Here is a 15,999-nt window from a genome sequence, read left to right on the forward strand (position 1 = left end):
TTAAGACATTAAAATGGACAAACAATGAACAAAAACACAGACGCACCTATCTTGCAGTCCTCCTCTACAGGCCATCTCCCACTCAGCTTCAGTAGGAAGTCTCTGCGTCTGGCCCAGTGACAATACGCCTGTGCATCACTCCATGACACATGCAAAACAGGGTGATTCATCCTAGATACAAACACAGAGATTATGTTTAATAGTATGACTTCTAAAAGTCATACAATGTCCTATAAACGTAAACTCTGATTTTACAGTATTATTAGTGATGTATTGCAATCAATCAAGACTTGATTGCATTTTTATGTATTTATTTATTTACCTTTGCTCTATGGTTGAATCTGGTCCTTCTGGGTGTCTCCAGTCTGCACCTTTCACTGGCAACCACCAAGGAGCAGCAGCCACCTACTGACCGTAATTATACATTGACAAAGTGAAGTGCAGCTTAGTTATCTATGAATGCATGTCCTGTCTATTTTTGGAGATTAAGATCTCCAGGTTCATGCAGGTACAAAGAGACAGGCTACTTACTTGACTATATTTGTAGTTAATTTTTAACATTCCAGTTTTTCCAAGAAATTCTGTTCCTTGACCCCCTCTCTCTCTCTCTCTCCTCTCTCTCTCTTTAGGTAAATTTATTTGAGCAAAATGTAATTTATTCCTGTGATTAGCAGCCAGTTTTCAATGTCACATAATCCTTTAGCATATTATTATAAGCTGTTTTAGTACTCAAGAAACATTTCTTATATATTCAAATGTTTAACACAAGAAAGACTTTTAAAAAAAAAAAAAAAAAAAAAAAAAAAAAGAAATGTATACTTTTATTCAGCATGAATGCCTTAAATTGATCAAAAGGGGCAACAAAGAAGATATGTGTTATAGAAGATTTCCATTTCAAATAAACTGTTTAAACGTTATATTCATCAAAGAGTCCTTATCAGGGTTTCCACAAAATATTAAGCAGGAAAACAAAAAAGCACTAACTGAGCATTAGAACAGTTTCTAAAAGGATCATTTAATGTACAGCCAGCAGCCAGTTACTCATTACTGCACAATATAAGAAAAAAAAACCTTTAAATGTAAATATTTTATATCCAATTCTAAACAAACAACAGTTAACAGAAGAATTAAAATGTATGTGTACATGTTTCTCACCGCTTGTGACAGAGTGCCCTTCACATCGTCACTCAGCAGTCCTCGAAAACAAAGGAGTCTCCAAAACGTTCAGCCTGTAAGTTCAGTAATTGTAAAGTCTTTACTTATTTGTCCGTTCACAGGGCAATTTATGTTCATGTTTGTTTGTTTATTTACTTATAATGCACACTTAATACAAAGTGGTGTTGACCAATGTGCTGTACAATATCTAAATAAAAAAAGCTAAATGATTACTTTCAAACAAACAATGACTGACGGCAATATTATTTAAAAAGAAAGGCTTTATCTGATCATTCTGCAGAACCAAAAGCTAATGTAAGTAAATGTACTTTTAGTTTCCGTTTAAAACAACCTAATGATGGAGCCAGTTTAAGATGAAGAGCAAGCTTATTCCAGTGCTTCAGAGCTGCTACATAAAATGACGGTCACCACTCAATTTCACTCTAGTTCTTGGAATGTCCAGGACCATGCAATTTACTCATACAAAGGGCTTTAAAGGTTTATAAATATTAAGAGGATAAAGTGGGGCCATATTATGCAATGCTTTATATATAACAGTTAGTAAGTCAAATCTATACTGCACTGCCAACCCGCTGAAGTGACGCTAAAATCTGTGTTATAGCTGATGAGCAGTTACATATTTTGATTGTTTGTTTAATGCCCCAGTAAATGGTTGTTATTTACCTCTGTGGTGTATCCTGTCTGGTTGGTGAAGTGTTGGAACTGCTGGTTTGTGACTTCATGGTCTTCCATGTAAAAAGGGTCCAATCTCACTCTCCTCTGCGGCCCTTCTCCATCCGGTGGTATTCCTGGGTCATCTGTTCCCATCATAAACCAACCTCCTGCAGCAGCACCAGCTACACACACGCCATTTTAAAACAATAACTTTTCAACAAAAAAAGTATATTCATCATCACATTTTAAAACCTATATGACCTTCTTTGTTTTTGGAAAAGTTATTTATAGTAAAATGTATGTTGCCCATATAACGATGTGAATGATACTAAGATACTAAGAATGATAATACTAAGTTTTATGTGAATTTTTCTGTTCTGTGAAACTGACAGTCACAAAAACGGTCAATGAAACAAAACAACACTTTACTCGTAGCATGATAACCGCAAACAAAAGTGATAAACTGAACAAACCTACCTTACTGCGTATATCATACTCTGTCTCGTGTGGACTTTCGTTTGCTGTTCTGGAGTATATATTTGCATCTTCGTGATGTTCCAGTTTGTTCTCATCACTTACATCAACAGTAACATCTCTTTTCAGACCCTGACAACCGCAATCCGTGCTTCGGGACTCCGACGACTGCTGTTCGAGAACGATGTCGCCTATAGCACTACGCACTGATAAAATGCAGAGAAATAAAATGACAGAAACGTTCAACGTTAAGGCCATGTCCAGCGTCAGGTCTGAACACGGGGAACAGCACGTCCGGAAAGAGTCACGTGACCAGTCAGCTGACCTGCGTAGCTGCAGCTATGCGAAGAAATTTTCGGTTGCTCGGTCGCCGTGCATTATTTGCTTTAGTCGCCAATTGGGTCGATATTGGTGACAATATCGTACGAGAACGCGCCAGGTGCTCGTTCACTTAATCTTGGGGAGTATATTTTAGAAATGATGCTGAGAAACAGGTTCATTACATAATTAGCGATAACACTTTACAATAACTGCGCACTATGAATCATTAGTTAAGCATTAGTAAATACTCAATTCATCCAAAATAAATCAACAGTAATGTTTTTTGTTTTTTTGTTCCATACGTTAGAAAGCTTGAACAGTGAACGTGAACAGCAACATTCACACAGTCACCAAATCCGACTAATCAACAGGTTACCAAAATCTATTTCACACAGAATTCATTTAAAGTTGTTCAAATTCACTTTGGTGATGTCTAAACTTCTCTCTTCTAAATTTTAGTAAACAGTACAACAGTTTATTAAAACCTCTTAGCCCACTTTGTCACACAGAATGGGTTAAATGTTATTCAGATGTATCTGGTGATGTTTAAACTTGTGTCTTCTCTATTTTAGAAGCAATTCTGCTCTAATTTGAGCACATATACAGCATGGTCACACAACTGGACAAAGCAGCACATCTGGTTGTCTACTGTCTGTTATACACATAATGACTAGTAATAGTAATAAGTAATCTCCATATTATTAATCTCCATACAGTAATAAGTAATCTCCATATTCACCCTGATCTGATGCTATGGTAAATGAGCTTAAGTAATATATTACATCTCATAAAAATGTGCACAGTATTTCAGATGCTGCTTTTCTGCAGGGCATGTTAATGGCATGGGCGTTAATATAGCAATAGGGCCCTTAAGGCATTTACATGATTGTTACAGCTGATTTTCACTTAAATTAATTTATGTAGTACCTTCGCATACAGGCAATTAAAGTAGAATTGCTTATAATTAAGTAATTTTAATTAGACATGCACAAAATGCAAAATTGCAGTGGAGTCACACAGTCATAAGTCATACTGGTATATATGTAGCAATAGCCAACCATATGATTTTTCTTTTATGCCGAATATCATTAGGGTATTAAGTAAAGATCATATTCCACAAAGATTACCACACCATATTTCCTATAGTAAATGTAGACCTATGCAAATTTATCAAAACTTCATTCTTAATTGGCAGTTCTTAATATTGATTTTTTTTATTTCAGCTGTTAGATGAAAAAAATTACCCCATGACAGGTTTTGATGCTTATCTTGCTTGTCACCCCTAACTACATATCTTTGCATATTTTGGCTATTATTAAACACAGTTTCCCTTTATAGCCTCTATAGACCCATCACAAGAAGAACAAAATTATTTAGTAAAAATGAAAGGGAAATTCTGGGCCTTGTAGTTCTTGAACATGGCAGAATGTTGAAATAACCGTGGCGCAGCACAACTGAAACACAGTTTCCCAGAATCCCGTTGTACCGCTCTGTTGACAGAGTCACTCGGCGAGCCGAAAGAGACGAACATCGGGGCGATGGACCGCTGCTGGACTCTATGAGGAGTCGGCTTAATAACTTTCTCAAACTGAGGACGAAACGTCTGGGAAAATACCGCGGACGCTTTTGCTCCAACTTCGCCGGAGAGAGGTGAGAGAAAGACTACACACGAATAAACGGAGTGCTAAGAGTTTTGTCCATGAATTATTGTTAATTAAATATTTATCTTATCTGCACGGAGAGCATCGCGCGCCCTGCTGAACCCGCCCTAGGTTACAAAAACTGCCTCGAGAAACTCGCTAAATAGCTTAAAAAGATACAAACTCAACGAGGAAGGCTGAAGTGTGTCATTTGGCCGTCGTTGATGTTTTTATACTGTTTAACGCAATAATCTACAACGATGTTGAGAAGAAATCAAGGACAGGTCTGGTTCCGTTAGTTTAATCGCGTTTAGGACACGCAGTTCGTAAAACGACGCGGCTTTTCACAATTGCGTTTGCAGGATAAAGTTCATGTGTACATGCATGGTCTAATTTCTTTCTTTTCGTTTTGACATTGTTGACGAGGGTAGAAAATTGAATTAGTTCATGTTGTCAAGACGGGCGATCTGCTGATGTTCAGTAGATAAGATGGGACAGGAACCGCAGTACTCTTGCAACAGCATCAGATGAAACTGCAATAAGTACAAACATATATATACATATACTTCATTTTCATGAAATAACAAAAGAACAGTTTTGTATGCTTTTTTGCTTTGTAGGTAGAAAGAAATTCACATGCAAATCCCTCCTCCGCACATCTCTCTCTCCCTCTCTCCCTCCTTCTCTTTCTCTATGCATATTAACGGTTTGGTTGGCTAATCATTTGTTAATCAAATCTAGTAGTAACAGGAAGAATCTGTGGTGATGATGCAGTCATCAATGGAGTTACATGGAACCGACAGTACAGTATGCTCACAAATCCTGTTTCTTTTATCATACAGCAAATCTATTTCTTATCAGATGTGTCTTTGTACATTTCCATGTTTTCATGTCATAATACGTTGGATAAACCACAGTTTCTAAAGTGAACAAAGGGATGGATGGGCTAATATAGTATTTAAGTTTTAAATGAAATGTAATTAAATTTGTGAGTGAATAACACAGTATAAAGTATTACTTAAAACAGAATAAGTATTTTAGATAGCAAATTCATATTAGTATTATTATTTAGCACTTAGCGTCAAATGAGTTTTGATTGGTTTTGAGTCCATTTTTGTATTTATGTATTTTACAAGCATTCTAATTTATTTTGGTTTGTTGGTACAGTATGTCAGTTTGGTACAGTATATCATATTTAGTATTTCATTGAATGTTTATTTTTAGTGCTGTACACCGATGCACATGACTTGGAATGATTGACCAACAAGTTAAGTTAATAAATAACTTGCAAACCTTTCCAGTTTCTGGTTATCAGAACTCTGTGAAGGAATGAGATTTTGAGATAAACGTAACTGAAATTGAGAATTTAAAAAATTAATCATGCATTACGGATGGATTCTGCTTAAACTATTAAGCTATAATAGTAAAAGAATGAAGATGCAGCAGTCAGTCTTCACATCATGGGTTACCAATAATTGAATATTTGATATCACATGTTATTTAGTTCAAGCTTTGGGACGCTTGTGGTTTTAAGCCAGTTATGCAGTATTTAAAGACATCAAATCGTTTAAGACATGAATATTCTTCCTTTGTTTTTGTGAAAACATTCTGTTTAAAAACATTTGTAGAGATTTTATTTATACTATTTGAAAATGTTCTGTTTTTGTATTTTGTGCTATTGTGATTGACACTTCTAATCACACGTCATGCATATATACGTTTCTGTACGTTAGTAAATCTATAGGTCTTTTTATGGCTGGCGCTGCTGTTAGGCTTGTTTGTTTAATGATAAACCTGCACACAGACCTTGTCATGACCTCTGACCTTTGCAGGTGGTGGAGCGGTTGCCATGGTGGATAAAATGTCAAGTTTCCTGCACATTGGGGACGTTTGCTCCTTTATGCCGAGGGCTCTACCAGTGGCTTCATAAGCACTCTGGGGTGAGTTGATTGACACTCCTGTTATGAAATAGCATGTTCATGAACTTTAATTGAAAGCAGATTAGCGGGTATTATGAGCAGGACATTTCAAATGAATTTGTTCCAAGAGTGATTGTTACGGCAAATAAATGATTAACAATCAGAACCAGCGTGTCTCCACATCCTTTTTCCCCCCATTAATTCCTCAACATTTACCCTCCTCTGTTTTCTGCTGACAAAAATGTTCAAAGAAAATGTGGCCTCATTTACTCACCCTCGTGTTTTTGGAAACTTGTGTAATTTTCTTTCTTTCATGGAACACAGAAGGAGATGTTTGACAGAGTGTTTAAGTTTTTTCAAGCAAGCCTTTCAGTGAAAAACTACATATTTTTGACCCCCTTCATCAAAACGAACCCATGATGAGACTTTTTATATTGTGCACAAATTGATCATCAGTCTTCAGTTATTACAAAAATCTACTGTTGTGTTCCAAAGGTAATTCAAGTTTGGAACAGCAAGAGGATTAGATTTTTAATACTTGAGTGACCTAACCCTTTGAAGACGACATGAAGTTTGCTGTGGTTGAATGCTAATCTTTGATTTGTAAATAAGAATAACCAGCTGTCAGCAGTTTAACCCTGTGTGTGTGTGTCTGTGTTTTTGGCTGACTGGTCGTGGAATTTGGACTATGTCCAGTAAACTGCTGCTTTGGGCCAAAAAAGGCTAAATACAGGCGCACACTCACAAGTGCACACAATTATTTACTCACTTAAATGTGCAGATGCACAGACAATCCAAAAGTACATCTATAGAGTAACACTCACTTTCTTTCAATCAGGTTGGTTGATGACAGATGTGTTGTCCAACCAGATGCAGGGGACCTGAACAACCCACCCAAGAAGTTCAGGGGTGAGCAGTTTGTGTGTATATGTGTGTGTGTGTCTTCGTGTAGATGTTACGCTGGGTTATTTTCAGTTAAGACAGGAAGTTCAGTAACTTACACTGGGCTTTAAAGTCAAAAGTCACTCGTACCCTAGAGAAAAGTTTGTAATTTCCATGAAAACCACTTAATTTAGCTAGTCATCCTTTCTATTGAATTAATATACCATTGTAGTCCAAATCTTGTATTGTATTATTGTCAAACAAATCTTTAAACACATAAATCTGTGTCAAACAGTCTAATTTCATTTCTATGAACGTTTACTTTGCTGTGGAAATTGTTACCAACACAGAAAGTGCGGATCTACTTAGTTATAGGACTTGAAAAGGGATTGTGCTTCAGAAGCTCCTTACAACATTGTGTGTGTTTGAGTAAACTCCCCACATCACTTAACATGCATCTGCTGGTGACACTGAGAAGCTGCATCAGGAGTGGGTGTGTGTGAGTGCATTTATACATCAGTGCATGCTGGTTTTCATTATTAGTTGGCTACTGAACATTAAAGGAATAGTTTGTCCCATAATGAAAATCCTGTCATAAATTACTCGTCTTGAAATTGTTTAAAACATGAATGATTTTCTTTCTTCTTTGGGACCTTATTAGACATTGTGTTCCAAGACCTCCAGTGCTATCCTCCTTATTCATTATATCCTTATTCATTATTCCTCCATATCCTCCCTAAGCCGTTTTATGTAAATGGGCAGGACTTCTGGAGTTAGCTCATTAGCTGTAGTAAATAATTACTGTTTGTTCTACAAACCTGTGTGTTCATAATTAAGATAATACACTCTGCTCTTATAGGAAAATTAGGGTAACTTTTCTTTTGAGGAAAAGACAGAAATGAGAATCAGTATTAATTGCTCATCATCCTCTCCATCAAAGTTAAATTACTCTATTCTTTGTTGTGCAATTTGGGGTCCATATGATTTTTTGAAGGACGTCTAATATGCTCCTTAGGCTGCATTAACTCTCAATAACTCAACCCCCCTGATAAATAAACCCTGCACAATGTGCTTGGGTCTGTGTTAAAGGGAGGGAGAGAAAGAGAGATAATTGTCTGTTGGTCAGTGGGCCCCAACAGACTGGAATTTATACTATTTCCTCCAAATATAAACACACACCAAAGCAAAATGGAAGTATGTGATGGTTTATTTTCTATTGTTATTATTTTATGAGTATATTTCTTTTGTTTGTGTATGCATTCATTTCAAATGCAAGATTGGCTTCTGGCAGAGTAAGATAGACTGGCATTGAAGAATGGTGCATGGAATCTTTGAACTTAAACCAGTACCAGTAAGCAACACTGTAGCAACCACCCATAACACCATTGTATTAATATTGTGAGCATTATAGCAGCAACTTTTCACTTGAATGTAAAAAAAAATTTCCTTTTTTGTAATCTGACACTTCTAAACGCTGTTGTTTTTATGTGAGAGTGTGTTCTACATTCCTCCAATGACCCCAGAGCTTTTTGGTGTTTTATCAGCCCAATCTCTAGAAACTGGAAACAGAGACCAGATTCTCTCTCTCTCTTTCTCTCTGTCAGTCTGCCTTACATTGACTCCCCCTCTCTCCTTATTTGGTAAGATTGGAGTTCTGTTGGAAAGAAGAAGTGCATTTTCACTTTAATGCCTGTAGCTCTTTTATTATCACTTTTGAAAATATTGTCAGTGTGCGTTTTCAGTCATGTTACATCCCCCTGAAATTACACAGAATTTTTAATTAAGCTCTTTTTTGAGCTTAATTGGACTTTTTTTTAAACAGTTATACACATATAAGCTTAAACCACACAGACGCAGAGTTTACACATTGATTTTCATACTGAATTCCTGTCATGTTCATCAGTAGGTTCTGAAAGATTTGTGTGTCTGAAAAACAGTGAACGTGTGCGTCTATTTGTCTGTGCTGGGATGAAATGTATGTTGCCTCTTTCTTTTTCTCTCTCTGTAGACTGTCTGTTCAGACTGTGTCCCATGAACAGATACTCTGCACAGAAACAGTTCTGGAAAGCTGCCAAACCTGGAGGAACCAGCACCACAGATACTGTTCTGCTCAACAAACTCCATGTGAGTGCAAAGCTTAGTCTTTCCTTAAGTGGGAGCTGTTTGTTTATATTAATATAGGGAATTCCACTACTTCAGAATAACACTGCTCATAATTGCTAGTCTGAAGTAGTATCCACACCTCAAATGACTGTTTGATGGCACCACATGAACAGAGCCCCAAACACTTTAGTAACAACTATAAGTTCAAAACTAATTGGTGGCAGTGACAGATGATTTCTTATTGCGATGTACATCACAATGAAACAGATGAACAGATCAAATAGAAAAAAAATGTTGGGTGGGGACTTGTTTCTGTCCATCAGTTTTTGACTAGATGGAGACTGAATGTGAGCTTGTCATAAGATTCAGTTATGACATTTTGCTTAGGAATTTGTGAGGTCAAAAAAAAAGAAACCTTTAAAGGAGGCAAACGTGGAAATTTATATCCAAGAACAGGAACTGGTAAACATAATTTATATGTTTATGAATTGCTGTCAATGGAGAAAGATTTATCATTGTGTATCCACCAGCAGAGGCTAACAAGGCCATTCTAACCAGCCAAACCTTGAGCTCTAAAACTTATTTGCTCTTGAGAAATTAAAAACCTACCTTAGATCACTGAAAACTTCATCATAGCATGTTTGCTGCATTTATGCACAATGAAAATTTATCATATTACTTTGTATCTAGTAGACTATGGTTGCATAAAAAACAAGTTCATCAAAGAATGTAAAACATTCCTTCTTCATTGTCCATTCTTCAAAATCATCATTTAAATCAATATGCAGTTATTATTTTAGTTGCCTACCATGCTTATAAAAACCAATCATGCTTTATTCAGTTGGATAATTATCAAGTTTATGTCATGTGATTCAAGTTATTTATGTGATTGCTTGGCTAATTTAGCCAACCTCCTAGACTTGATGGCTTCAGCCTGCAGTTGGTTCACTCTGCTTATGACCATATATATACACAGAATGCAGAAAAGTTGCACACAATTAAAAAAGATGTGCCTGTAAATGAAACAGATTGTGAAGAATGCTCTGTGGGCCATCTGAACAATGTTACAAGACATCTTTAAAGAGAGCAAAGTTTTTTTGTTTACTACTCAACAGCCTCTTTTTGGTTCAGCAAGTTCATTATATTTATCAACTTCAAACTTATGAAGCTTCCTCAGATGTTAGGAAGAGCAATAGTCTTGCACATGCTTTCGTGGGTTTCTGGTGTTCATGTGGCCTGCAAAATGTCAAGATCACAATTTTAAAATTTTTCTCAAATTCTTACATTTTTCACTATGTATATTTTATTTAGCATGCTGCTGATTTAGAAAAGAAACAAAATGAATCGGAGAACAAAAAGCTTTTAGGAACAGTCATTCAGTATGGCAACGCGTCATCCAGGTAAATTTCTCACAAATGTATGAGCATAAATATTACATTTAGCTAATATTTAAATTATCTGTATAATACAGAGCATTAAAAATTCAGAATATTCAGCAGCCAAATTAATTGTGTAATTATTTAACCACATTTGCAGCTTCTCCATCTGAAGAGTAATAAGTATCTGACAGTAAATAAGCGCTTACCAGCTCTTCTTGAGAAGAATGCCATGCGTGTAACCCTGGATGCTGCGGGGAATGAAGGCTCGTGGTTCTACATTCAACCCTTCTATAAGCTCCGCTCTATTGGAGACAACGTAAGTATATCGTCAACCTCTGCAAAACAGTCACTGTAATCTTGATGATTCATTTGATTCATTGGGCAGTCCTGCTACTTACGCTTACATAAACATTCATTAGCGTTCCTCTTGTTATGTTCTGTGTGTGTGTTAATGTGTTTTTCAGGTGGTCATTGGAGATAAGGTTGTGTTAAACCCCGTCAATGCCGGACAGCCACTTCATGCCAGTAGCCATCAACTTGTTGATAATCCAGGATGCAATGAGGTAAAATACACGTTTACACACATGGCTATGTTAGCAAAGTAATACTAGTGTATTGCATACTTTACAGTAACTTGATAACAACTGCGCATTTACTTTTGTCAGTGATTCAGTTATCTAAAATTAAAATGAATATTTTACATTTTAAAATGTCTTTAATCTTGGGTTAAGATTTTTTTAAATTTTAGCTTTTATTACTTCTGCACAGTGCACATGCTGCATGTAAATACAAAGATGTTGAAGTGGTTATTTAAAAAGAAAATCTCTTGAATTTGTTTGTTGTAGTTAATTTTCATGCTTGTTTTATGCTATTGTAATTTTCTGTGGAGATCTTCTTAGGCTCCATGGGCTGAGTTTGACAACCACTTCTCTGTTCCTATATATTTCTCTCTCTCAGGTGAATTCAGTGAACTGCACCACCAGTTGGAAAATTGTTCTTTTCATGAAATGGAGTGACAACCAGGAGGTTGTCTTAAAAGGAGTATGTGTTGCACACATCAATACTGCATAAATGTCCTTCGCATTTACTTTTTTAAGGTCTGTATTTGATTATAATTTGTGGTCTTATAATGAAATACATTTTATCAGGGAGACGTGGTGAGGCTGTTCCATGCAGAGCAGGAGAAGTTTTTGACATGCGACGAACACAGAAAAAAGCAGTATGTCTTTTTGCGTACCACCGGGCGCCAGTCTGCAACCTCTGCCACTAGTAGCAAAGCGCTCTGGGAGGTTGAGGTAAGTTTAGGCCTTAAGTTTGTGAAGTTGAACAGATGTTTTTGTGAATATGATTTTATCGGCTTGGGAATCTAAACAGATGTTTGGATTCCTTTCAGGTGGTTCAGCATGATCCCTGCAGAGGCGGAGCCGGCTACTGGAACAGTCTCTTTAGGTTCAAACATCTGGCCACTGGCCATTACCTCGCTGCAGAGGTTAGACTGATATATTACCTGGAATAAGAGTTCACACACAAACACACATGCAAATACATTAGAGTATCTATTTAGAAAGCTTGATTTTAGCAAGAGCTGAGAACGTGATTTTATCTAATTGTTCTCACCTTATTGTGATCAGGTAAATCCAGACTATGAAGAAGAATGCCTGGAGACCCGTTCCTCTGTGAGTGTGTGTTTGAGAGCGCGTGTGGCTGTGTGGCTGTGTTTTTATCTGAGCTTATTCTGAATTAATAGCATAGGCCATTTAAGGGTCTCTTTACCTTGTTGCTCTCATTTCAACACACATTAGTTTAGGTAAACAGACTGTCGTCTTGATTAAGCTGTTGATCAGTTGTTTCTCTTGCAGCTGGATTCAGAGCAGGAAGTGATGCGAGCACGTGCACGCAACCCTCAGGACAAGGTTATGTATACGCTGGTGTCTGTTCCTGATGGAAATGACATATCGTCGATCTTTGAGCTTGACCCTACTACCCTGAGAGGAGGAGACTCTCTTGTGCCAAGGTACAGTGAGGTTACCACTTCTTGTGACTTCTGATTAAGTGTATATATATATATATATATATATATATATATATATATATATATATATATATATATATATATATATATATCATGCTGTATTTTGAATTGTGCTTGTCAGAAATTCATATGTGAGGCTCAGGCATCTCTGCACAAATACATGGGTTCACAGCACCAACCAGCCAATAGATAAAGAGGAAGAGAAACCGGTCATGCTCAGAGTGAGTGAGTTTCTGTTTGTTTATGACTGTGGCTTTGGTTTATGGATTCTCTGAAGTGTGTCTCCTCTACTCTATATTTGTGTCTCAGATAGGAACGTCTCCTCTGAAGGAAGATAAAGAGGCTTTTGCTATAGTGCCAGTTTCTCCAGCTGAGGTTCGTGATCTGGATTTTGCTAATGATGCTAGTAAAGTCTTAGCTTCCATTGCAGCCAAACTGGAAAAGGGCACCATCACCCAGAATGAGAGGAGGTAGAGGTTACATTCATCTATTCATCCGTGTGTACATCCATCCATCTGTCTGTACTTCCATTCATCCACACAGCCATCCATCTGGCTGTTTATCTTCCCTTCAGCCATCCAGTCACTCATTATACCCTTCTGTCTGTCTGCTCTTCTATCATTTCACCATTTATTAATATAATTTATTTTTTAATTAATCCATCCATTATTTTGCCATCAATCCATCACCTATCTTTTCTCTCATTCTTCATTTACTTGTTTTTATTCTTTCCATCCATCCCAGCTCTGTCCATATTTTCTTCAACCATCCAGTCATCCATTTTTGTCTGTCAATCTGTCTTCCTTTCATTCATTAAACTATTAATTAAACTTTTCATTCATCTGTCCATCTGACAATTTTCCATCCATCCATCTCACATCTGTTCTTTTCTTAATTCATCCATATATTCTTAATTTATGATCCATCAATCTTTTCATTCTTTTATCTGTCCTTCATTTCTGTCTTCTTTCCATCCATCTATCTATTCATTTATCCACGTATCATCTGTCTCTACATTTATTCATTCATTTATTCATCTTTTCATTTATCCATCCATTTGACCTCCTTCTTTGCTCTGTTCTTTCATTCACATCTGTCCATCCATAAATCCACTCATCTACCTGTCTTTCTGACCTTCCTTCCATCATTTGTCTGTTCATTCATTTGTCCACTTTTCTTTCATCCTTTCACCCATCTATCCATCCAACGTTGGTTCACCTGTGATTTTTTTCCATTATTCTTTGATTTCCTTCCATTTCTGCCATTTCATTTATCTTACCATTTAACTAATCTATCTGTATGCTATTTTCTTCATTCTCTTCACACTTAAAAAACATGTATGTCACCATCACTTTCTTACAAAGGTCAGTGACAAAGCTGCTGGAGGATCTGGTGTATTTTGTGGTGGACATTCCCAGCAGTGCTCAGGATGTGCTGGAGATCACAGTCAACAAACCTAACAGAGAGCGGCAGAAACTCATGAGAGAGCAGAACATACTCAAACAGGCACTTATTATATCACATCTTAGGTTTGTTTTAAAACATCTCACTAACATTTAAATGACCTTTTCATTTATCTTGTGCTGTGATTGACCAGATATTCAAGCTGCTTCAGGCCCCATTCACTGACAGTGGGGACGGCCCTATGTTGCGCCTGGAAGAACTTGCAGACCAACGTCATGCTCCCTTTCGTCACATCTGTCGGCTCTGCTACAGAGTCCTACGTCACTCACAACAGGACTATCGTAAAAACCAGGTAAACTAAACTAAAATAAATGCAAACCATTTGTAAAGCTTTTGGTGATGAAAAAACTCCTGTGCTTCATTCACTTTTTGTCTCTAGGAGTACATAGCAAAGCAATTCCGCTTCATGCAGAAGCAGATAGGATATGATGTGCTTGCTGAGGACACTATTACAGCCCTGCTGCACAACAACAGGAAGCTTCTAGAGAAACACATCACTGCAGCTGAGATAGACACCTTTGTCAGCCTGGTCCGCAAGAACAGAGAGCCCAGGTGTGTGAAAATATATCTGCATAAATGTTCTTGGTCATTTACATTTATTCATCTAGCAGGCCCTTTCATCTAAAGCAACAAACAAAAATCAAATGTTAGAATGAAAGTGATTCATCTTAAGTAAAAACTAGTACAGAGATGCTGGTGAGATTAAATGGCAGTAAAAAGTCTCTTTTAAAGTAAGAGTTTTGAAGAGTAGAAGTGTAGTAAATTGTTTATTGATAAATTAATGATTTGTCTAAATGTGTAATGGTTTTGTGTCCTGAATGATTGGTTTTCTTTGTTTATATTTTTCTAGATTTCTGGACTACTTGTCAGATTTGTGTGTGTCTATGAATAAATCCATTCCTGTCACACAAGAACTCATCTGTAATGCTGTGCTGGACCCAGCCAATGCAGACATCCTCATCGAAACAAAGTACAGCCCCTACTAAACTTACTATTAAAGCAATATACAGTACACTACCATTTTTAAAAATACTTTTATTTAACAAGGAGGTATTTAATTGATTAAATAGTGAGAGCGAAGACATTACTACAAAATGATATTTTAAATAAATCCAGATCTTTTACATTTTTAATAAAACCTGAAAGAAATATATCACCATTTCCGCCAGCAGCACAACTGTTTTCAATATTTATTTAAAACAAGAAATTTTATCAATTCAATATATTAGACTTAAGTAATGACTGCTGAGAATTTAGCGTTGCCAATACAGGAATAAAATACATTTTAAAATCAATTATACCTTATAAATAGGAAAAAAACCCATTTTAAATTTGAATAAAATTATTTTATATATATAAAATAAAAAAGTAAATAAAATCATACTGACTGACTGTGTGTTTGTGTGTCAGACTTGTGTTATCACGGTTTGAGGTGGCAGGAACAGTGCTTGGTGAGAGTGCAGAGGAGGAAGAGGAGGATGAGGAGGAGGTATGGTTGTTCTGGAAAGACAGTAGAGGAGAGATGAAGAGTAAAAGCATCAGAGAGCTTGCACAGGATGCCAAAGATGGACACACAGAGGACCTGGAAGTTATCAATTATTACAGGTATCCACACACACATACACTTACATGCAGTGTGAGGAAAATTGTGCATAAATGTAATAATAACATTTATCTGTCAGGTATCAGTTGAATTTGTTTGCTCGGATGTGTCTGGATCGGCAATACCTGGCGATTAACAAGATATCAGCACAACTGGATGTGGATCTGATCCTGCGCTGCATGTCAGATGAAGACTTGCCTTTTGACCTCAGAGCCTCATTCTGCCGCATGATGCTGCACATGCATGTAGACCGTGACCCTCAGGAGCAGGTTACACCTGTCAAATATGCTCGACTATGGTCTGAAATCCCTTCACAAATTGCCATTGATGAGTAAGTGGCTCATTTTAGAAA

At 36.8% G+C, this 15,999-nt stretch overlaps 2 pseudogenes; one reads left to right on the forward strand and one right to left on the reverse strand.

Moving 5' to 3' along the window:
• On the reverse strand, positions 1-6,116 carry LOC122346863 (annotated as a pseudogene).
• LOC122347002 overlaps positions 4,151-15,999 on the forward strand; it is a 27,914-nt pseudogene continuing 16,065 nt past the window's right edge.

This window comes from Puntigrus tetrazona, chromosome 6, assembly GCF_018831695.1.
Source record: "Puntigrus tetrazona isolate hp1 chromosome 6, ASM1883169v1, whole genome shotgun sequence".
In the NCBI taxonomy this organism is placed as follows: Eukaryota; Metazoa; Chordata; class Actinopteri; order Cypriniformes; family Cyprinidae; genus Puntigrus; species Puntigrus tetrazona.